This window comes from Zalophus californianus, chromosome 1 (assembly GCF_009762305.2).
Source record: "Zalophus californianus isolate mZalCal1 chromosome 1, mZalCal1.pri.v2, whole genome shotgun sequence".
Taxonomy (NCBI): Eukaryota; Metazoa; Chordata; class Mammalia; order Carnivora; family Otariidae; genus Zalophus; species Zalophus californianus.
Genome location: NC_045595.1, coordinates 93,507,446 through 93,533,843, shown reverse-complemented (window position 1 = coordinate 93,533,843; position 26,398 = coordinate 93,507,446).

Below are 26,398 nucleotides of genomic sequence, written 5' to 3'. Positions count from 1 at the left end.
AAAGAAAAGAAATCCTATTGAACCATGTATACACAATACCTTAGCAACCAGTTGAAAAATTGAATATTAACTCAAACAGGTATTTTACCAACACAAGTAATTATTTTACTTGTTGCTTTTTCTCACTGAAATAATGTTTAACAGTATATATACATTTTTCAAATAGCATGTATGCTTTTCGTTCTGACTTCTAATGCTTTTCTTTAAAAAAATAATGGAAAATTAATATAATGTATATTCATAAGTGTTTAGATACAGATATAGATATAGATATAGATATAGATATATATGAAAATTTAAATCACTCATAATCCTACCACTCAGGGTTAACATCCTTTAGTGTATTTACTTCAAGTACATTTCCTTCAAGTATATTTCTATACATTTATCTATTTCATTCACAGAATTAGATTTATAATAGGTACACTGCATTTAAAGTTTTTACCCACATTTCTATCTTTACAATGAACCTTTAGCATTTTCCTGTGCGACTAAACATTCTCTGACAGTATAACTTCTAATGGTTCTCTAGCATTCATCCATTATACGCCCCATTCCATCTCCGCTCAGTAGAACATGCAAGGTACTTCCCTTTTTGTTATTGTTGTATTGTAAATTATACTGCAACAGATATCCTTGTATACAGATCCTTGTGTGCATCTATAATTATTTCCTAATGATAAATTCCTGGAGGCATTATTTCATCAAAAAGTTTGAAACCATTTTAAAGTTCTTGATATATATTTCTAAATATATCTTCAGAGATATAGAATTATTTTCCCCTCCCAAAAGCAGTGTGTAAGGATGCCCATTTCTGCATTCTCACCAATACTGGGTATTCCCATCTAAACCACTTTAAAAGTATTTCCCAATTGAGTAGGCAGAAAATTGTATCTTGTTTTTATTTGCTTATCACTGAATACTGATGAGGTTAGACATTTTTCATACATTTATTATCCTCTTGTATTTCTTTTTCTGTCATTTATTCATGTCCTGTGCCCATTTTTCAATTGCTGGGCTTATCTCTTTCTTATTGATTGGTAGGCGTTCCTTATAGATTAAGGATATTAACCCTTTGTTTGTCAGAAGTGCTGACACAGCTTAAATACCAGCTCAAGCATGTCATATTTTCCATTCTTTAAAGTTCAACTCAGACTTTCCCAAACCTAAATAAGCCAGCCACACCCTGTGTCCTGATTCCCAAGCACACAAAGTTTATTCTTTTAGTAGCTTTCCTAGTACAGCTCAGGAGCATATAATAATTTGCATCTTAGTTTGCTAATTGTTTCATTTGTGCTAAGCTTGACCTGGCCTACCCCTCCCAAACTGCTTGGAAAGTTTATTGAAGATAATAAACTATCTAAAGCGTCTATCTCCTTGCTATCTCTATTACAGGTTTACCCCACTATCTGAAAGTAGTGTGTTCCTATGAAATCAAATAGTATAAAGTGAAGAACAATTACCATTAATTTATATGGAAAAATTGGGGGGGGGACATTCCCAGACCCAAAAAATAGCCTTTCTTAGGCTCTTCTGATATCTTAGGACACATCTTGCTAACAGATGCACAAAATAGAGGGAAATAAAGCACACAAGCGCACAGACACAATTCAAAGCTATGGTAGCTTGGTGCTGAGATGCTGAGTATAGTTCCTGGGGAAAGAGTTTAGGGGTGCCCCTCTCAGTGCTCAGGGTGTGTGCTGCCTCTGTAATGGCTCACTGCAAAACAAATACTGAATACTATTTTTGTTTTTTATCTTTTTTCCATAAACATAAAAATCTTTGGATTTCTTTCGGGTTAGTGAAAACAGGCACAAATGTAGGTCTTTCATAAAAGCTAAGTGGCATAATATGAACTTTTCAAAAGCAGGGCATACCTGTATTTACCAAACAACCACTTATTTCTTCGTCTTTACACTGTTCCCTCTCTAGTCTAGATACCAGAGACCATGACTTCTAAAAATTCTTCCAAAAAACTTGGCTCTAATTTGTGCCTAATACACAATTTTAAAGTAGGATCTTTTAAGAATGACATCAAGGCCATAAAAATGTAAATAAATATAAATCACGGTCAATGTGAATGAAGCCCAACACTTATTTCTGTGTTAGGATAAATTTGACTACCTGTGATTGCTCAGAAGTGATATGATAAGATTTTCCTCTCTTATAGAGAAGAAGGAGAAAGGAACACCCTGAAGATTATGGCTTTTCATAAACTCTCTGTTCTTCATGAACTCTCTCTCTCTTGTTATGGAGATAAATAGAAGGAATGGGAGATGAGACTATTTCATTCTGGCCTGGTCACTCTGGATTATGGTTGCCAAATAATATACAGGTCATTCAGCTAAATTTGAATTTCAGATAAAGAATGAATAATTTTTAATAGAAGTATGTCCTATACTTTTGAAGTTCAAATTTAACTGGGTGTACTACATTTTTATTTGCTAAATCTGGCAACTCCTTAAAGCCCACTGAGCACTAGGAACTTTACAGAAGATACTTACATCAACTTCTCCTCTAGTACAGATTTGACTGAGGAGTGAATACAAAGGCCATTTAGAATTTATGTATTGTCCACAACACTAGATTTGAAATGCTATGTATGTATTATCCACAACACTATATTTGAAATGCTCTTCCCTTATTAAAGGAGAAAACTAAAAAAAAAAAAAAAGCATCCTGAAGATCCAAAGTAAGAGAAGACTATAAAAATGATTTCCTGTAGGACCTAGAATACGTTCCTAGAAAATTGTTCTGCATTCTTAATTGGATACAAGAAGATTGGCCCTCTATAGAACAGGAACAGAAACCCATGAGGTACAAGTGAATCTGGAAGAGATCAAAAGGGAGATAGGCGGGGTGAGGAATTATTGAAAAGAGACCAAAAATTAATTAACAGCACTAAAATCTCCTTTGACACAATAAAAAGTAGAACTACTTTTAAAATATGAAATCTTTCATGTAGGAGAAAAACTTAGGAAGCTCTCTTAGAATGTAGAGGAAACAGAAAACAACAAAAAAGGAGAAAATAACTACTACTTTGAAGCCAGAGAGGGGATAAACAATATTAGCATTATAAGTGTTTTAGAAATTATAGGACCAGATCATATAAAAAACAGGGTTGACATGAGAGACCAAGGACTCTGAGAAACAAACTGAGGGTTTTAGAGGGGAGGGGAATGGGGGGATGCGTTAGCCCAGTGATGGGTATTAAGGAGGGCACATTCTGCATGGAGCACTGGATGTTATATGCAAACAATGAATCATGGAACACTACATCAAAAACTAATGATGTAATGTATGGTGATTAACATAACAATAAAAAATTAAAAAATTAAATAAAATAAAACACTACTGACTTAAAAAAGCTAATGTAATGTATGGTGACTAACATAATAAAATAAAATTTTTTAAAAAGGGAAAAAAAATAGGGTTGAAGGTTCTAGTTTGGGGTAAGGTGAAATAGGCACACACTAGCTTGCTCTCCCAGCGAATGCAGCTTGAAAACCTGGACAGAATACATGATAAAGCTGTCTGAAAACTGCAAATTAAAGAGTAGCAAGCAGAAGAGAATTCAAAGTATCACTGAAGTAGGGTAAGGGTTACCCCTTTTTCCCACCAATATTCCCCAACCTTATCTCAATGCAACCCAAACTCAAAAGTTGGCACCTAGGTACAGAGAATGCTCAGGAGTAGCTTTAGTAGTTCTGGTTCTGAGAGAGGGAAATGGAACTCCCAATGCTCAGATGGAGTATAGACATCCCAATTTTTTTTCTTTGCTCCATTCTTGAGCACCCCAGCCTCCAAACAAGCTCACTGTAGTAGCAGCAACAGAAGTCCTCAGGAGCCAAAACTTTGAGGGGAGCTTAAATTTTTCTACCAATGGAGCTGCTTGCTTGCTCTCACGCTCTCACTCTTGCTCGTTCTCTCTCCTGTCCTTGTTACTTAATTTGGACATAGGAGTAGTAGCAGAGGCAGCAGACAGGATTAACTAATGCCCCTAAATTTCTGGATAGAAGACTGAAAAGGGGAGCCCTGGAAAACAAAAAAGTACTTGAAAGATGGCAAAAAAGGAGGAACTTGGAAATGCAAACCCATAAAGTTTTTACAAACTCCTGAGCTCAACCCTGATCATGCTTGGGTCTAATCCTAAATAGCATACCAGTAATTTGAAAACAAATAAACCATCACTCAGCTTCCAGATAGCCATTAGGTTGCATGCACATGGGCCAAATCCAAAGAGTACTGCTAAGGCTCTGAAAATTTAACAGATATTGGAAACACTGCTCACAGAAAACAGATTGAAACTAGCAGCCTGACCCTAACCAGGTCAATTTCCTTCTAAAACAAAAATACCACTTTTTTCACAGTCTTTACCAAGACTGAGTCTCATAGTAATCAAAATACCCAGGATACATGCAAAATTACTCAGCACGTGATAAACAAGGCAAGTATCAGCTCACATGAGAAAAGACAAAAATATCACCACCAAAATGACACAGATGTTAGAATTATCTGACAAAGCCTTAAAGGTAGCTAATTTTTTAAATGCTCAAAAAAAATAATATGGACAAAAACAAATGGAAAAATAAGAAGTATCAGCAAAGAAATGTAAGACCTTAGGAAGAAACAAATGGAAATTTTAGAATTAAAACTAATATAAGTGAAATTTAAAACTCAATAGATAGACTCAATAGCAGAACAGAGATGACAAAATGATCACTAAACTTGATCACTAAACTTCTTTTTTTTTCCCTTTTTTTTTATTATGTTCAGCTAGTCAGCACATAGTACATCATAAGTTTTTGATGTGGTATTCAACAATTCATTAGTTGCATATAACACCCAGCGTTCATCACAACATGTGCCCTCCTTAATACCCATCACCCAGTTACCCCACCCACCCCCTTCTGTAACACTAGCCATCAGGGAAATACAAATCAAAACCACAATGAGATACCACCTTACACCAGTTAGAATGGCCAAAATTAACAAAATCACTAAGCTTCTTAATTGGATACAAGAAGATTGGCCCTCTATAGAACGGGAACAGAAACCCATGGATAAGCAAGAAGATAAATCCATAAAGTACTAAAGAAAAAAATTAATCTAGAATTCTCTACCCAGCAAAAATATCTTATGAAAAACAACAACAACAACAACAACAAAAGGAAAAAAAAACAGTGGATTTGAAAGGGAAAAGGGCGGAGAAATTGATGTTTTGAGAAAAAGCTGAAAGAACTGATCACCAACAGACCTAAATTACAGGGGAAAAAAGTTAGGAGAGATCTTTACACTGAAGAAAAATAATAGCAGATGGAAATATGGATCTACACAAAGAAATAAAGAACATATTTCCACTCAAACATTTGTTTGTAAATGTTCATAGTAGCTTTATTCTTGATAGCTAAAAACTCAAACCAACCCAAATGTCCACTGGCAGATTAACAGATAAATACTTTCTGATATATCCATACAATGAAATACTACTCAGCAATAAAATGAACTAGTAACACATGCAATAACATGAATGGATCTCAAAATAATCATACTAAGTGAAAGAAGCAAGACAATAAAGGAATAAATACTATATGATTACATTTACATAAAATTCTAGATAATATAATTAATATATAGGGACAGAAGATCAATAGTTTACTGGAGCTGGGGTGGCGATATGGAGGGAAGTGAAACTTATGGGGGCAATGAATAGATTCATTATTTTAGTTTTGGTGATGGTTTCATGAGTGTATGTATATGTATAACTTATCAAATTGTAAACTTTAAATATGTGCAGTAAACTTTAAATATTGTATGTAAGTAAAACCTCAATAAATCTATTTTTAAATAGACAGAGATCTGATATTTCCCACTGAGGGTGTTTCCTTAGTCTTTCCCAGTTAACAAAACACAACATTGAGGATAATCAAAATTGGCATTAAAGATGGAAGCATATCATCATGCAAGATCCTTGACAAATGGCTACTCTAAGGAGTCCTGCTTTCTTGAAAGGTAAAGAAAAAGCCTCTTATTTAGTAATTTTTTAGGCATCCTAGTTCTATAAATATAGGATTTTTTAAACTAAATTGTTAGTTGAAATAAATCACCAGATAAATGTTACATAATTAGGAAGCATAACAAAAGTCTATACCTATACTCTGAGACAAATTCATGATTAGGGTATTATTAGACTGATTCTACCTATGAGGAAATAGAGGCTCAGAGAGGCTGAGTTGGCAAGTTAGCCTAGGATCACATAGGTAGTAAAGGGCAGAGTCAGAACACTACAGCCCTCCCAACTCCAGAACTATTATTTCCCACACAACAAATATCTGACTCTACCTATTTACTAAAATCGTTCATCCATGACCTGGGATGGCAAGGCCATCACCTATGGCTATTTCAGGATACTCACTGAAATGAATTATGTTCCTGGCATTCAAAGGGGAACAGTTAACCCACTACTTCTTACATCTTCATTTCTCTAATTTAGAGAATTGCTTATTTTCCAACCATTTTCCTAGAACTCATCCCTTATCTGTTCTCTCCCTCATGTCTTAATTCCATCCCATCAGCAAGTCCCGTTGGCACCACTTCCACAATATACCCCAAGTCAGTTCACTTCTCTCTGTCCCCACCACACAATCCCAGTTCAAGCACCATCATCGCTTGCCTGATGGTGGCAGTGCCTGATGATAACTGCACTTTGTCTGGATATGAGTGGCACATTTTCCCCTAATTTGTCATTTATCTTTAAATTTGTTTATGTTTTGAAGTTTTCTTTCTTCCTATTTATATACAAGTATTTTATTTTTATGTACTCAATTTTATCAATTTCTTCATTTATGACTTCAAGACTTCAAGTCATTTAGAAAGGCCTTCACTAACTCTTGATTTTGAATAAACAAACTTACAAGCCTGAGTAGGATTTAGGAAGGGCATTACACACTTTGGAAACAGTATGGAGTTTCCTCAAAAATTTGAAAATAGAGCTACCCTACGACCCAGCAATTGCACTACTGGATATTTACCCCAAAGATTCAAATGTAGTGATCCAAAGGGGCACCTGCACTCTAATGTTTATAGCAGCAATGTCTACAATAGCCAAACTATGGAAAGAGCCTAGATGTCCATCAACAGATGAATGGATAAAGATGTGGTATATATATACAATGGAATATTATGCAGCCATCAAAAAATGAAATCTTGCCATTTGCAATGACATGGATGGAACTAGAGGGTATTATGCTACGCAAAATAAGTCAATCAGAGAAAGACAAGTATCATATGATCTCACTGATATGAGGAATTTGAGAAACAAGACAGAGGCTCATAGGGGAAGGGAGGGAAAAATGAAACAAGACGAAACCAGAGAGGGAGACAAACCATAAGAGACTCTTAATCTCAGGAAACAAACTGAGGGTTGCTGGAGTGGTGCGGGGTGGGAGGGATGGGGTGGCTGGGTGATGGACATTGGGGAGGGTATGTACTATGGTGAGAGTTGTGAATTGTGTAAGACTGATGAATCACAGATCTGTACCCCTGAAACAAATAATGCATTATATGTTAATTTAAAAAATTAAATTAAATTAAATTTAAATTAAATTAAATTTAAAAAAAGGAAGGGGCATTACATCTGTGTTACCACCTCCAACACAGACTTCAAATTATCCCTGAACTTGGAAGTTTATATACAGCTTATAGTTTAAGATATCTTAATGCACAAAGCTGCTCCAAAAGAATATGCCTACTTTCCAATCTCTCAACCTCAAGCTAGACTTTAGGAAGCAATACTCAGAATCTAGTAGACCCTATAGAGTATGATTCTTTGTGTACAAATATTCAAACCTTAGGCTGCCATAATAAAACTTGACTTTTGTAAGTACTTCAAAATGCTTGAGTGCATAAGTTTTTGTCTATAATGAGAAAAAAATCACCACTATTAAATTAAATTTAAAATTTTCTGAAATCATGAAAATAATAATACAAAGAAAAGGAAACATTATATATTGATTCAAACAAGCTGTAAAATATGAGATGGTTAGGAAACTGTGAATACTAATTATATATTTGATAATATTAAGGAACTTTTGTTAATTTAATTTTGGGGTGATAGTAGTAATATGTTTTTTTTTTAAATAGTCCTTAACAATTAGAGACATATACTGAAATACTTATGAATAAAATGATATAATGTCTAGGATTTGCTTTTAAATAACCAGAGATTTTTTTTTTAATGATAGGGATACATATGATATAGTACTGGCCATGAGTTAATATTAATTGAAGATGGGTGATGGGTTCATGAAGATATATTATATCATTGTCTCTATTTTTGGATGTCTTTGAAACTTTGCATAATATATTTTAGAGACAATACTTTAATTATATAGATTAACTCCTTTTGGAATAAGATTTGTGCATGCATCTATGAGGCCTCACTGGAGGCTAATTGATTCAACGTCTATTCCCAAACCCGTTCTCCCTTGACTCTATACAAAGGCTAGAACATGCGAATGCTCATTTTCCCAGCATCCTTTGCAGCTAAGAGTAGCCAAGTGACACAACTTTGGACAATGAGATGAAGCTGAAGTCTGCTGGGGTTTCTCAGAAAATTTTTGCTCTTTTATATAAAAGTACACAGTTGTGGTTGGCTTCCACCTCTCTTTTCCCATCTTTGAATGGAACCTAGGTTCTGACTCAGTGAAGCCATATTACAACCCTGGGAAAACTAAATTGAAATTTAAGTACCAGGTCTTTTTTCCATTGAAACATTGAACCAAATCCATCAGCTCCCCATCTCTGGGCATCTGAGACATCTATTTATATTAAATGTAAATATATTTTTAAAATCCTATTTTTTAAAAATCACTGTAAGTCAGACTTTCTGTTACTTGCAACTAAATAACCTTCTTAACTGATCCAATCAGTTATAGAGATTTTCTTACATAATAAAATTTCTGGTCTCCAGTAGGAAGCAATGCTAATATCTGTTGCTAACTGAATGGTTTCATTAATTTGAATTGAATACTAAAGTGCCATTTAAAAAAATTCTACTCCTATTCCCTAAGCCTAGTTGGGTCATCTCACCAAGTATCTGAAAGCTATTTATAACTATTTTAAAGTAACCATTACAAAATGAAATGAATTATTGTTTAATTAATAAGTTCACTAATTAATGACTAATGCTATATTCTTTCCCTGGCCCTAATTTCATCACTGCCAATTGTACTTTTATTTAAGCTCTTGACTTCAGGGTGTCACGAATCCCAGTCTCCCTCAGATAGATGGTAAATGTGCATCTGTCAAGGACTCTGAGGAGATGCCAGACACAGGACACAGTCCCACAGCTGAAACAACTCTTCTTCCCTGAAGCCAGCTAAACTCTTTTGTCAAAACTTCATCCCCTTCAAGAAGTACCCCCAAATTAGGCAAGATGAAAGACTTCACATTTGTCCCAAGTTCAACCAGTTCCAGCTTGTCTTTAAGCAGAATCTTAACTACAGGTCAAAACTAAATACACCCAATATTCATGGGAATGAAGAACAACCAAATTTCTTAGTACTTACTTTCACTTAAATGCTAAACATCTGTATGTTTCAGGTAAGATGCTCTGACTTAATTAAAGACAATAGTACTATGATAAACACCTATCAGAGTATCTAGTACAGTAGTAGGCACTTAAAAAACATTTGATAATTAATTTACTAAATGTATTAATTATGTAGTTAATAGATTTAGAGTTCACAATAGATTGTATTTCATATCAGGAGCTCCAACTTTGTGAACACTGCTATACAAATATAACCTGTTTTCAAAATATAAAATATTATGAAATATGTATGATAATCCTTCATGAGATCAGCAATATACCATTGTCTGCTGATATATCTAGGAACAACTTCATTCATTCATTAATTTCCACACAATAGTGACTACTCCTTATGTAAGGTCATGTTTCACCTCCATCAACTATCTTTGAGCATAGCACACTATCTTCAATAACAGTTAGGTCACCCAGCCCAATCAATACAAGCTGGACAAATAAATGATAGCCTGTTATTTCTGAGCAACAAACTAACTCTGTAGTTAGACCATCTGGATTAGAATCCTGATTCCAGCATGTTCTTCTATGTAACAAATTTCTTAATTTCTTTCTGCCTCAGTTTCTTCATCTGTAAAATAGGGATGATGATCATAGTACCTACCTTATAGGATTATAGTGAGGACTAAGAGAGATTATAATGTGCTGATAGGTATTACATGTCCAGTAAATGTTATGAACTGTTAACTTACTCTACTCATTGCATCATGGTCAAAATCTACTGTCCATCTGATCTGTTACACTGAATCCACAGGGCATCACAACAGCAATTATTAGTCACTACAGTTTATAGGCAACTATGTCCAGGTCCTCTGGTTCTATTTGGAGTCAGCCATTATAACACAACATCTTGTCACAGCCTTCCCAGGGGCCCAACACATAACTTATCCATGCCAAGATCTGTGAGTGTGCATCACAACCCAGGGCAGAACTTGCAATGAGATGATCTGGATTTAGTTCAGCCTGAGGAACTGTATTTAGGGGAAATCACTGCTCCTCACAGAATCTGTTTTTTCACTTATAAAGTAGAAATAATACTTACCTCATTGTAGAGGACTAAATGGCATAACCTAAGTAAGAATACCTTTCAAATGTAAAGTGTGTTATATGCTGGGTATTATTATTCATCTTTGTATCACCAGCTTCATTAATTCAAAATATGCTTAGTTCATATCTGACTGTTCCAGACACTGTGCTAAGCTCTAGGGACATGGAAATAAATAATATACAGTAGCCAGAGTTGAATATATATTTGTTTGGTATGTTATTTGTTAACTGATCAATTAACATTGCTAAAAAATATTTGGACTGGAAAACTTAGACCCAAGTTGCAAGAGATACAAGATGCCATATTCCATTTTATCATAACAGACACATGTCTTCCTCTTTGTGCACTCCCAGTAAGCATTTACATCTATCATAGCATTGAAACACTCAACTATAAATGAGTTTACTTCCCATAAAGTCCCCCTTCTGGACTGTGAGCTTCTTGAGGGTAGGACCTATGGGGTTTTCTTCTTTGTATCTTTGGTATTTAACTCAGAGTATTGCATAAAGTAGACACTTAGAAAACATTTTTTTCAGTAGTTAAGAATGACCAACTGCATTTGGGTGTTGGGGAGAAACAATGTCACAATTCGATCAAATGCTTTCAACCAGAAACCTCATGAATGTAGTTCCTTTTTGTACTAGTACTTGGGTGTGCACCACCTCTCTCTATGTACACCAAGTATACACATCTCTACATGGATGGGCTAATAGATCAGCCTTTGCAGAGGACATTACATTTTAAAACACTCCGTAGCCATTTAGTAAATGACAACTTCTGATGTCCTAAGCTTTCAGAAAGAGTTAATGTACCTCAAAGAAATAATCAGTGTAACTTTCCAACCAGTAAAAATCAAGCCCCTTATATTCTATTTAATTTCCTAGGAGTTTTTATATACATATATATGTTCAACATACATAGCCCCTCACACATATACCAGCACTATATATTTTTTTACAACATAGGGTTTTCTAGGATTGAGTAGTTTTAAACAACAGTATTTTATTATTTTAAGCACACCCACTGTGGAAACATTCTCGGGGCTCACTGCTTCTGCTATTGGAACATTTGTTTTTTATTCTGAATATTTCAGCACATCTATTTACCTGGCACTATATTTAGTACCACAGTGCCAAGATGGCATATATAAAGATTCAATTGCAATTCCCATCTGATGTCCCTTCCCTCTCCTTTTTACCCCCTTTTTTATGTCCACACTCTGAATTCAGCACAAAGTTGGTGTGTTTAATTTAAAAAGAAGTAAAACGCTCCAGGAGATGCCTCAGACCACTGCAAATCACCTACTTTATAGAGGCAGTAAAATTGTGTATCGGATTAGAAGTGATGCTGATCTGAAATTTATGATAACTTTTAATGGCATTATAATTTTTTTCCCTGTGCGCTCCATAACTGCGTCGTTTCAATGCACAGTGCAGTGAGATGAAATTTGTAAGGGAAGAACATTACCCAGGCAAACCCAGGGGGGGAAAAAAAAGTCAGCAGAATAATGCAACAGCCCTACACGGGCGGATGGAAGCTATTCTTTCCATGTACTATGTAGAGGCACAAACTCCAAAACGACCCCTTGAAAATAAAGGCAACCCAGAGTACAGAATTTGTTGATATAAGAAATGTGGTAGAAGCAACCTCTTAAGAAAGAGGGTGTTGGTGGCTTCCTCACACCACCTCACCACTTTTGGGACTCTTCATGTCTCTTGGCTGAGAGAGGACATTTGGGTGTCCTGAAGTACTTTTCTAGAACAAATAGCTCTTCCCTAGGCTGGGTCTGTTGTCTGGTTTTCCCTGGGACAGCTCAACACCCTACTGGTTCCAAGAAAGCATGAGGGGGCACTCTTGGTATCACAGGTTTAAGACTTGTGAAGTCCTAAGAAGTTTGCGACTAAGAAACTGGTGAAAGAGAAAGAACTCAATGAAAGAGAGAGAGAGAGAAAGAAAGAGGGAGACATGGGAGAACTTTTTTAAAATTCCAAAAGTAATGTTTATATTAAGTTTTAACTTGAAATATGAGAGAAAAACTCTCCAGGAAAGCCACCAGAGACAAAGGAGAAGATTCTCAATATCACATCCCCTCCTCAACTCTTTTCTTCAGGGGTAATCCAGCCTCTGTTCAAATATTTTCAAGGGTAAGAGGCTCATTACCAATTGAAGCAGTTCATGAATTCATTTATAAATTCACTGAACAATGTATTTGGCATAGTGTGGGCACTACATGTTATGCTATTTTTCATTGTATGTAACCTCTTGCCCACACCCTAGGAACCTATGTTATTCTTGACCCATTTCCCAGAGAATTAGAATAAAAGAAAATTAGAATATGTCACAGCAAAGAAACTTAATGGCCATCCAGTCCAACCCTTTCATTTTACAGAGAGTGAAGCGAAACTGAGATCCAGAGAGGGGAAGTCAGTTATCCAAGGTCACATAACTAATTCATTGCAAAACCTGAGTTAAAATCCCACATCCGATTCCCCATCATATACTTCTTCAGGTGAACCATGATGCTTTTTCTTCACAAATCATACACACCATCCTTCCAAGTGTCCAACTTCCCAAGCTTATGTTTCTCTCTCCTACTCTGGCTGAAAGGTTCTATAGCAAGCTTGTGGGTCTTTAATCAAACACAGCCTTGGAATGTGTCCTTGGTCATTATCCATCAGTTCTTAGGTAGGTTGGGAAGACAAATCCTTCTCCTCAATATCATCCATAATCTATTCTTCACTGACCATGCCCTCTTTTCTTTTAACAAACTAACAGGGAAGAAGAAAATTTTCCCTCTACTTACAAGACTTTTGACTTCCTACCCAAAACTGAAAATCATTTAGAGGACTCCATTTCTCCTTTTCTCTTCCCCAAATCTCCCCTCTTCCCTACTTTTACCTAGTGCTTCTCTTCATTTATAAATATTACATGTTCTGAGACTTTAAACACTACCCCACACAGGGCTGACCTCTACCTCTTCTGGGTCTGAACTGTGACATTTTCATACCTCTGTTTTAGCATCAATCACAAGTTTCCTTCTACTGCAATTTTTGCTTTTATGTCTTTTCAACCTTGAGCTCGTTGAAGGCAAAGTTGCTATCTCATTTACTTTTGTCTCCCTAGTTTGTGACACACAGTGGAAGCTAACTTAATATTTTTGAATGAAGGTATGCAAATCAGCAGAACTGGGAGGGGTTGTGTGTTTTCAGTCTTGCAGTCTATTTTGCCGTGTTTTAAGTTTATGATCCCAGATGGCAGCCCACCTCTGATTAAACTATATTTGGTTACACATGACACTGTCTCCCTTCTCCCACCTGCAAGACACTCCACTTTTCTGGGGAATTATCTGGATTTCTGTCACCCCACCCCATGTGCCTTTGGAGGGCTCTTATTTAGAGAAACACAGATTCACCCTCTATGTGAAGAATCTCATGCTTGTGTAGCTCTAATGATGCAGAAATTCTCTTTTCTCCATGGTGTCATGTGTCACCATCATTAATGTTGATTTCCCTTCATTTTTATAGACTCTTTTTAATTTTCTTACTCAATCTTATCTACCATCCCCTCTAGGAAGCCATTATTCATCCCTTTAATACTCTACCACAAAAAGATGTTCTCTAGCAGTGAGGCCAACTTGGATGACTCACAACAGATCTAATTGGTGAGCAAAATGCAGTCAGACTGGCTTCAAGAACTTGCCAACTGTGTGACCTTCAGTAAGTTCCTTAAATTCTCTGTGCCTAAGTTCCCTTTCTGTAAAGTGTCTTGTGGGGTCGCTGTGAGTGTTAAAGAAAGTAGTGCATGTAAAACATTTAGCACAGTACTTGGTATACAGTGATTGCAAAATAGATGTTTGCTCTCATAACTGTTATCACTCTAAACAAAGGCAACCCAAAGGCAGTGGACACCCTGTTGATGCTCACAACCTCTTCCAAGTGTCACATAAACCTCAGGTACTTTCATACCTGAAAGTATGGAAATATACGGAAAACATGGAATATGTTTTCCATGACTCTTTTTTTTTTAGTCTTCTTGTCTCCTCCTTGTTCACTTGACTGCTATCATCTTATAACTGCTGGGAGAGCCCTTGCCCAACAGAAAGTGTCCTTCTGAGTTTGCTCAAGAAAGCAAGGTCACACAAGGAGGAGAAAGAGCCCCACATTGGAAAAGACCATTTAAAAGAGAGCAGTCATGTTGAGATCAGGGATACCCCCAAGTTCAGCCTCCACCACCCCTCTGCAGGCCCTGGGACTAAGCAGAACTGACCTGCCAGGCGGCTTAGCATTTCTTCCAAATGACATGTAACCCCAAAGCTAAAAACCTCAGTGTCCAGGAACTTATGGTCTACCCTAGAGACTTAGGTTAATGATGAACCTTGTCTAATTCCATTAGTCTCATTGATACAAAGGATTCCTAAAGCAATTAAAGCAAGTGCTATCCGCTGAGAGCTCTGGGATGAATATCTCTTCCCTACTCTTCTCAGATCCTGGTTTTGCCTGGTGAATGGCACAGGTAAGGCTAAGCAGAGGATCCCTCATCCAGGAATGGTGTCCTTTGGTGCCAACGAATTAGGATTTGACTTCAATTAATGGTGTTCAGAAACTAAAGTATCAGCTGAGATATGTGAAGGGAGGAGTACTGTCTTCTTGGTGAAATTGTTCTTCACAATTCCTTCCCCCAGATGTTCATTTCACAAACTATATACATTTTATTCACTCTAATTATAATTTATCTACCTAGAATTTCAGTGACCCACAAAATGCCTTCAAAGTCATTGGCCCATTTCAGAAGCTTCTAGTAGCCCATTAGAAATGTCAGTGCACACTCAACAAGCAGTCAGATCCAAATACGCTGAGGCTTAACCTCATTAAAATGTTTCTACGACACAGGGTCAAACTTATCTTGCCATGGACTCCCTTCCTCTCGCCAATCGCTGAAAAACCATTTTCTTTCTAATTAATTTCATCTAGATGAAACCTGCACAAATGTCAGTGCAACAAATTAAGACTTATTGATTATTGGCTTTTTAAAAATAGTTAATGGTTCTGTCCAAAGATGGAATATTTTAGGGACATCAGCAAGACATTTTAGCTTAGGCTGATTTTGTTTTTGTTTTTTTTAACAATGAAAATAATGTTGTAAGCATCTTCCATAACCTCATTGTTCATTTTTCACCTAAAACTTTATCCTTTTTTTATAGTCACAAAATATAAACAGCTAGAAAACCACATCTTAGAATTTGCTGGAAGAATAAGTACTACTCAGACATTTATATTCCATACATGGTGCTCTGCAGCTTATCCATCTTGTTTCCCTTTTTTCTCTCCCTTTAAACATTGTAGAATGTTAAGTTTGTTCACCATGATTGTTGATAGTAAAAAGGAAAAAAAAAAAGTTTAAAATGAGATAAAACTCAAGTTCCTTATTAGAAATCTTGTTTCTTTCTTTCTTCCTTCCTTCTTTCTTTCTTTCTTCCTTTCTTTCTCTCTTCCTTTCTCTTTCCTTCCATCTTTCTTTCTTTCTTTCTCTTTCTTTTCTTTCTTTCTTTCTTTTTCTTTTCTTTCTTTCTTTCTTTCTTTCTTTCTTTCTCTTTCTTTCTTTCTTTCTTTCTTTCTTTCTTTCTTCTTCTTTCTTTCTTTCTTTCTTCTTTCTTTCTTTCTTTCTTCTCTTTCTTTCTTTCTTTCTTTCTTTCTTTCTTTCTTTCTTTTCTTTCTTTCTTTCTTCTTTCTTTCTTTCTTCCTTCCTTCCTTCCTTCCTTCCTTCCTTCCTTCCTTCCTTCCTTCCTTCCTTCCTTCCTTCCTTCCTTCCTTCTTTCTTTCTTTCTTTTCTTTTCTTTCTTTTCTTTCTTTCTTTCTTTCTTTCTTTCTTCTTTCTTTCAAGGTTGATGTTGGAAAAGGGTTTCTGGCATACTGTTAACTACTCACCAAGCCTTACTGAATCCTATGGTATGCTAAGGTAAAGGTCAGAGAGGAATGCTGGCCTTAACTACTACTCTCAAGAGGATGTAATCTAGTTCAGATCATCTACATGCATGTAAAAAACAGTGACCTACAAAACTTTCTTTTTTTTTAAAGATTTTATTTATTTATTTATTTAAGACAGAGAGAGAGAGAGAGAGAGAGAGAGAGAACGAGCAGGGGGAGGGGCAGAGGGGAAGGCAGAGAATCTCAAGCAGGCTCGGCACTGAGCAAAGAGCCTGATGTGGGGCTTGATCTCACAACCCTGAAATCATGACCTGAGCTGAAACCAAGAGTCAAACACTTAACTGAGCCACCCAGGCACGCCAAAGCTTTCTGAACTATACATGTGGTGGAATTCAAATGCAGTATGTTATTTGGTTTACAGACTAACTGTAAAGTAGCATGGGATCTCTGTTTACAGGTAGAAAAATGGGCAAAGAGAAATGAATTGTATCAAACATAACATTGGCAGCAGGAACAAAATCTAGCTTCCAGTTCTAAAGTACTTAAAGTAGACCATGCATTAATATGCTATCCCACTCATCAAGAGCTTTTATTTTACCCATTAAGTACATCCAAGGCCTCTAAGTAAGGCTTCCTAAAAGAGTGGAAATCAGGTGCAGGCTGTACACAGACAAATTGCTTCTAGGGAAGAGATTTATAACAAAACTTTTTCTTCCATCCTACTCAAATGATTCAATTTGTCAGGGAATATCTGAGTACAATTACTTTCTATATTCACTTTGAAAGCGTAAGTGTTTAGTCTTCATCTATCAGAACATATCCATGAAAGGCTCATAGATACTATCTAGTCCAACCCATCATTTTACAGAAAATAATTGAAGCCCAGAGAAGTTGTTATGTGTGCAAGGCCATATAACTTGAAGGAGTGTGCATATGTGTATGTGTGTTAGGGTGTATATGTATGAAAGGATTTTTATCTTACTATTCAATACAGTTATATGCTATCATTTTACCCAGCACTACATATCAATTAAAGATAAGCATGGATGTTTTGGAAAAGGTGCCCAGCTAGGTGACATCAATGACCAAACAGCTAGCAAACTCAGTGTAGGAAGAGAACTGAGGAGAAGTCATCCTATTCAACCTGGGCCTGAAAAGACCAGAGGATGTGAGGTCCATAGGGAGGCATGCCCACAGCCTGAAACAGAGGGGTCTCAGCTGCAGTATGACAAACTTCGGGCAACTTAATTTTACTTAACTAGTATTACTTAAGGCAAATTTAAGAGACATTTTCTCTTGGGCCAGATAAAAGAATAAAAGCTAGTGAATTCCTCATGGAGGTCTTTCATCTTAGAGGAGTCTTTAGAAATGAAGACTTTGGGGACAGAAGTAAAGAATCTGATGACTACATCGCTTCAACAGGGGATTGGACCAGTTGACCTTGAAGTCCCAGGAAGCTCTAAAAGACTTTGATTGTGATTTATTTTTATGTTTGTATTTATGTTCTGTCAACAACCCTATAAGCTCTGAGGCTGCTTTAATGAATAAATGATAAGTTTAAAAATGATAATGGTGTCATCAGGAGGAGAAACCAGTGCTGGTTTATGGCTAGGTCTTAATCTATGCCACTGAATTGGACACAAAGGACGGGTTCTCTCATTTCGATTTGTCATGGCCAGCAAATGAGGGAGCCTCAGGCTTCATCTCAGGCAAAGCAGGCTTCACTAGTCGTGCTGGGTCAGAACAGCCAAATCTCTCATTCACACCCTTATTTGTCTCTTTTAGACATTGTCTGCATCATACAAATAACACATCTTTTTAGTAAGTGTATAGTAAGTTGTAGGAATGGAATTATTGGCACAAGGAAGAGAACTAACATCAAATATCTTGACAAAACATTCACGATAGTTTCTCTTGACATTTTAAGACCAAAACAGGCTCAAATTCACCTACTATAGGTATTGACAAAAAGACAATAGGTTTACCATAAACAAAAATTCATTCAATTTTCAAGGAGTATGCTCTGTAATGATGCTACCTAGGCTCAGTTGTGCCAACATGTTGAATAGTCACATGAGCCCTACTATCAGAAAAGGCACTTGCCATCAATTCCTTTCCCTGAGTCAATAATTCCATCCTGTACCTACTATACTTTTACTCAAAAGATGCAATTTGTATAATGCAGACAATCTCTAAAAGGAGACAAATAAAAATGTGAACCAGAGATTTGGCCATTCTGACACACAAAGCTAATCAGTGGTACTAACAAGATATGGTCCAGAAGACTAATGATGGAGAAATGTGTTTTTCTGGTATTTAGTTCCCCAAATTATAACCAAAAGGTAACATTCATGCATATAAATAGGGAAGGAAGATACTCTAATAAAACACAACACCACCATTATCTTTGATTTGAAAAAGAGGATAAAACTAATATATAAACCTGTGTGGGCAATCTTAAAATGAAGATGAGGTACAGAAAATACTTTGTAAGGCTTTTCAAAGTGATATATTGATATCTTATAAATATTAAGTTTGTCATAGGCCAATGGCTATATTTTGTCCTTAGTATGAATTAGTAATTTAGGTATTTGTGTTGAATAGAACCAGAAGACCCCCCCCATTGGAAGCAAGTCAAAGAGGTAGAGTATATATTTTGCAAGGTCTTTTGTTCTTTCCATGTAGTCTGCTGAAGAACTCTAGGGAGTTTTGCATGAGGCTTATGTCAAACAACATATGCTGATAGGAGTTGGGAATAAGACATATACAAAGAAAAGAAGTCAGGGAGTGGTGGAGACTGGGCAAAACTTATTGCAAAGTTTCATCATCTCATAAGACTGTTTCAAGCCAACATTAAATTATGTTGTCCATCACTCTAGACGGTCTGGATCAGTGTCCCTCCCATTGGTAAAGAATGGCACTTGAGGGCTGGCATAAGCCTTATGTGACCAACCACCTGGCTCCCAAAGCTGTATGGCAGCCCTTCATACCAATTACAAGGGTCAGTGGCAGCTTCAGAGGAAGATAGCATGAGAGGAGCTGCCTCATACAGCCACTAATTCCTGGAGTAGGGACCCCCATTTGGTCACAATCGTTGTTGTATCCACACTGCTCATTAGCCAACCATGACAGATTTCTGTTTGTTATTTACCAGTATTTTACTTGGGGAGGTAAAAAGGAGTTATTTTTTGGTGATAAGGCTTTTCATGAAATAACATTAACTGCATTAATTAGGATGTTTTGGTGTCACAAGGAAGAGAACACTGAACCCAAATTGGCTTAAGCAAGAAGGAAATTTGTTGGCCCAATAACTGAAAAAAAATCTGAGTTCAAATATGGTTTGGTTCTGTGGCTCAAATAATCACCAGGATATTTTTCTCTCTTACCCTTTTTTGGCTCTGCAATTAGGTCCCATTTTTAGAATGGCTTTTCTCTGTAGTGGCAAGATGCTTAGTACAACTTCAACCTTACTTCCTCTTGGGTTCAAGTCAAGGGGGAAAAAGAGCCGGAGGAGCAAAAGTCTCATTGGCTCTGACTGGGTCATGTGCCCATCCCTGAACCAGTCATGGTGGCTGGGGAAGGGCAATGTACTAATTGGCTGGAGCTGAGTCAAAGGTCTATCCAGGACTTGGACTGATATCAGTTCTAACGCCATACACACTGTCTTGGACAGAGAGGAGGACATGGTGGTTTCCCACAGAAAAACCCAAATACTGTTACTACGGAAAAAAAAAAAAACAAATGGATATCAGTTGCAAAACAATGGATGTCCATTATATCAAGTCTTATCCACCAGACTCTAGGCTCACTAGGAACAGACTATGTCTTGTATTTCTCTGAGTCAGCCACAATGCCTAGTTTAGAAATAACAGGTATTCAATAAGCATGTAATAGTTGATCTGTTGATTAATTTAGTCATTGAGAAATCTAACATCAGATATCACTCTGGCTTTTACTCAAACCTTTCTGCTACTTGACAATGGCTATACTTCATTCAAGAAAACTAGTTTCCAGTGCTATCTTCACTCACAGAACTATCTTTTACTTGACAAATGAACTGTGAAATATTATTAATAATAACACTCCTCAATAGCACTATACTAAAATATCTCAAGTACACCTCATGACAGCCCTGTGAGGGAAAATACTATTATTATCCCTATTTTACAGATAGGGAAAATAAGGCTCAAAAAAGTAAAATGGCCTATCCAAGATAACACAGCTAGTAAATTACAGAGCTAGAATTAGAACCAAATCAGATCATGCTTCAAAGCCTAGTTTAGGTGCCACCATCATCTTGAGCCATTACAACTGGAATCAGCCAATCCTGCCACACTATTTGATGTGTCTCTTATAGCCCTTATTTTGTTCTGACTTGGGTAATGGTTTACCTACCTGTCTCTCCCAGTCAATTCTTTTTTCTTTTTTAAAGATTTTATTTATTTGAGAGAGCACAAGCAGAGGGAGAAGCAGGCTCCTTGCTGAGCAAGGAGCCTGATGTGAGACTCAATCCCAGGACCCTGGGATCATGACCTGGGCCTAAGACAGACGCTTAACTGACTGAGCCACCCAGGCGTCCCTCTCCCACTCAATTCTGATAGTCTCAGCACTCTGGGAACAGCAGACAGCAGAATGCAGAAGCCAGAAATATAGGGGAAAAAAAAAACGGAAAGATGGGCTGGGAGCATCTCCAAGACCACTTGCTGTACCTACCATTTCTCCTACCACTGAGGCAGAGGCAGGACCTGGTCTCAAACCAATCTTCCCAGATGAGCTCTCTACCACCTGATCAACTTTCCAAAATGGGAACCTTTCAACATGCCATTCCCCAATTCAAACTCTAAGGTAAAACTTGATTTACAAAAAAGCATAGCTCTAGCTTGTCAATTTTAGTTTTTAAAATATTTCATTAAGGTATTATTTATCTTAATTACTGAGTGTTTTGCCACCCTCTTAAATTTTGCACCTGGGGCAGATGTCTCCCTTCCCTCACCTTTGTCATGACCCTGCTTCAGGAGCTCCCTATTACCCACAGAGCAAAGACTGCAACATTTAGCAAGACATTCAAGTCCTCCACAAAATGACTTTCATTTACCTTTCTGCATCCATTGAGAGGATCATATGATTATTCATTTACCTTTCTAATTTGATCTTCAGTCTCCACTCCAACACACTAACCATTTTACTCACTGTCATTCTCTCCCCTTTTCTGCTCTGTGCAATGGTTCCCCAACACAGAAGGCTTTAATCTATCCTTTCCTTCAAAGGCAACCTCCCAAACCTTTACTGACTCCCCTCCCTCTCCTTGGACCAGATCCCACATTGGCTCAGGCGTCCTGTGAGCCTACCTGAATTCACTAACTACATTTTAAACCCTGAAGGCCAAAGGCTGTCTTAAAATCATTCTGTTTCTTCCATCCTCTTTGCCATTCCTCACCCCCACAACTACCATTGGACAACAAAGCTAATGCTCAATAAATCAACTCCTTTGTTTGATGTTTCAACAGATTCTAGTTTATTCCCATCTGTTGGCCATCTTATTCCTTGGGCCATGGCTCACTGAGCCAGGAAAGTCCTCTTCCTGGACTTCACATTCAAGCTCCTCAGAAGACAAGAAAACAGGCTTGGGAGGTGGCAAAATCAAGAGGCCACCCCTCTCAGAACCTGGACTTGGGCTCAGGGCCCCACAGGGAGTTATGGAACTGATACTTATTCTGGTTTTGCTTCTCAGAGAAACTTGGGTCTTAAAGACTACTCACCCCAAAGGGAGCTCAGATGGTTCTGGTTCAGTTAAAAATAAAGAATTAAAACACTTTTCAGGGAAAACTTGCCATTGTCGGACTAAAAACAATTTTTTAAATAAATATTTGGATCAAAAAAGAATCATTCTTTACGTACAACTGACTGAACTTCTTTATCTTTAAATGTGTGACCAGAACTGAAAAAGGGATATTTTGCAGAGAAATCTCATTTGCCAAGTTTAGTCCCAATTACTTATTTACTCAGTGAATATTTATTTATTGTCAACCATAGGCCAAGTGCTAGGGATAGTGTGATAATCAAGACAGACATGATTCCTGGCCTCTTGGGGGCTTTCTTTCACCATACATTTTATTATTTATGAGAATTGTTACAAATTACTTTGGAGTTCCTTAAATCAACAAGTAACTATTGAGCTCATAATAAATGCCTAGTATAGATATGTGGGGTATACTGGTGAATAAAATAGACAAACTCTCTTCCTTCCAGGAGTTTATAGTCTAGCTGGGTTCAATAGACAACAAACATAATAAGTATAAACTGCATTAGAAGAAATTGGTGCTATGGAAGAAAGAAAAAGTCAAGCAAGATAAGAATGTGTCTGGAGCATTTGAGGAACCCAACTGGATTGTAGCTGGAGTGTAGTAAGGGAGACAGAGTAAAAATAAGGTGAGAGAAGTAGGAGGGCAGACTGTGCAGCCATGTGGGCCACTGAAAATACTTTGGCCTTTACTCCATGTGGAAAAAAGAACTGCTGAGAGTTTTGAGCAGAGGGATGACATGATGTGACTCTATAATAAAAGCATCCCTCCACCTGCTATCCTTGGAATAGACCAGACAGATGGGAGAAGCAAGATTAGAAGCAAGGAGCCAGTTAGGAAAATACTGCAGGACCCAAATTAGAGAAGGTGGTGGCTTGAACCAGTAGGCTAGCAGTATAGACACTAAGAAGGGGTCACATTCTGGATTTATTTTATTCTTTATAGAGGATAGGAGCCATCTTACCTCCTATATTTGTAGTGGGGATCAAATGAGATTAAACATGAAAAGACTTTATAACAGTGCCTAGCACATAGTCATTGCTTCATAAGCAACAACAATGATTGTGACTATTATCCATAGGCCATTAGTCAATGGGTGGTCCTCTGTGGTGCTAGAAGTGAAAATAATTCTCTTCAATGTTAATAGAAAGTCTTGAACATGGGGTTTGGATTTGGACCCAAAGTGGAGAAGTACCTCTCTCCTTCCTTATCATCACAAGGCTTTTGCTTCAAGGCCAAGGGCAGCCAGGACCACACAGCTCTCATCCGTATCTGTGTTAGTATAGATCTAGCCTGATCTGCCAACCCTCACCTTCTCATTCACTCCACCCTTCCTTGCTTCACAGAACCAAGACTCTGGAGTGAGTAAGCACAGACTCCTCCCATGTATGGGAGCGCTTGGGTGAAAAATACGTTTTCATTTGCCTTTAGCCTGGGGGGGAGGGATGGTCATCTTGGGGGAGAACCTGGAGTCCTGGTAGCCCCTTGGGCCATTGCTAAGGGACTCATCTGATTTACCACAGGAGTTCTGGAAAACTCCTAGAGAAAGAAACATGGAAAAGAGCTCAGCTTGTTGTAACTGGGATGCAGCATCCTCATCACTCAAAGGAGAAGAGGCTGCAGGAGAGAGTGCAGTCAAGTGGAATGGCTGGAGTATACTTTAGAGAAATTTTGCCAAAAGGGAAAGTAGAGATGATGGTCTCTTTTTTAAATTCCCTACAAAAAAAAAAAAAAAAATTCTCCAGAACTTAAAACTATTTTAATCAGCTGAAAAACATACATGGGCTTTACAGCTCCAAGACAGCTTGCACAGGCCCCGATAAATGCCTATCGCTCATTTGCATACGCTAACAGCTACACTTTAATCAGCCTCCTAATCCCTGATGGTATTAATGAATTTTTTTATGCTTTTTTTTTTTTTAGTATCATGTTTGCTAATTCAAAAATGATCAGCGGCTTCTGTGTGCCTTTTTTTATGCAAGAAATAATGGGTGAGCTGGGTACTCCTGTTATCCCGCTCTCACAAATAATTAAGACTACAAAGGGTACAAATCAGTTTGAATGCAGTGCACAAAGGCATGAGCTCAGCAAAGGCCTTTCTCTGTTTCTGTTTCTCTCTCCCCCACCCCCTACTTTCTTCCTTTTTATTTGTTCCTTTCCTTTGACAAGAGGTGGTTTCCAAAGACACCTAGACAAGCAAGGAGTGACTGATCCAAAATATTAATTCCCTGCCTCCCTCCACACCTACCTCCATCACCAGGACATGCAAATGATGTGGGTTTTCATCTCAGAGGGTTTGGATGCCTCTCAAGACTGGTTTTCAAAGCACAAACTACAGTGGAAGAAAAAACAGAACTTTCTGACATGTCTCTCCCATATTTCTCCCCCTCATCAGTTGTTCACTTTCCCAGTAAGAACCTGCCAGGCCTGGTGTTGCCAGGATCAGGAAAACAAGGAAAGGATCTCTTTCTGCCCTAGGCCTTGCTCCAGTTTGGCTCACAGCAAGCCAGGCCAGCCAGAGACACAAGCACTGGCGACAGGACCCCAATGGTTCATGCAGCTACAGTACCTCCAAAATTAGGGTCAAGATTAGACATTTTAGGCCTGTTGAGAAAAAAAAAAAAAGGAGAGAGAGAGAAAGGGCCAGGGATTAGTCCTCAGGAGGAGTGGCAGAGGCCAGCTTAGACAACGGAAATTCATAAATAAGCCAAATTGTTTCAGCCAACATGGCTACCTAACAGAGAACAGAGTACCCTGATGTGCATTTCATCATCTCAACCTACCTGTTCATATTCAGTCATACTGGACAGGTGAGGGCCCAAAACCTTCAGCCATGGAAAGAGGAGGAGGTGTCAGCCCTGGACAACCTGCCGCCTGGGTAGTGAACTCTCAAACAGTGAATAATTGTCAAGAAAATATAGATACAGGGCGCCTGGGTGGCTCAGATGGTTAAGCGTCTGCCTTCGGCTCAGGTCATGATCCCGGAGTCCTGGGATCGAGTCCCGCATCGGGCTCCCTGCTCCTTGGGAGCCTGCTTCTCCCTCTGCTTCTCTCTCTCTCTCTCCCTCTCTCATGAATAAATAAATAAAATCTTTAAAAAAAAAAAAAAAAGAAAATATAGATACAATCCAGTGCAGGTACATCTATAAGTAAATTAGATGGTAAATTTACTACATACATTAGCATTTTAAAAAAGTTGCTAGACATAAAAAATATAATATCCAAATCACCTCAAGATATTGAGTTATTTTGTAAAGGTTGGGGAGGTGTCATGCCATATATATTTTTTTTAATTTTTAAACTTTCTTATTCAAGGGAATGCTGGGAAAAGTGATGAGAAAACTAAATTTGCTAAGTCTTTTGCACTGCAACAAAGATAAAGCATTCAGTGAGTATATAATGATAAGGAAATCAATGGCCTCCCGTTCTCTTGCAGTGGCCAGCTCATCACCAGGCAACCTCTCACTAACCTCCACTGGAAAGTGGCTTAGACTTTCAGGCAGCTGAAAGTTACAGACACTTTAATTTTTACTTCTTGTCTGTCGTCTTCTTCTAGTCAAGTTCTTTTCTGTATTCCTAGTAGAACATTCTTTGGTACACAATGGGCACACTGAATAACTCTGGGGGGCCATGACTCTAAAATACTATTACTCGGAAGCTATACTGACATTGAGCTTATCTAACGGTGTAATATCTGATTTAATTGTATGAAAAGTGTTTGTCTAAGGAAATTTGACTTTAAACTTACCAGAAAACTAGTAATTCATTTTGCAAAGACGGAATTATATTCTATTTCTTAAGTCCTGATGATTCAGACAGTTTTTATCCAACTTCATTCCATTTACCTCAATCTCGCTTAGCTTGACCCATCTTTAGGCCATTTTAACACCCATTAAGCCAAGTACCTATCAATTTTTCAACAGATCTGTGCAGAGTGTCCATTGTGCTAGCCACCTTCAGCATCTGAACCACTAAAGAATGGAAAGAACCAGGAAATAAGGAGACACCAGTGATGCTTCTG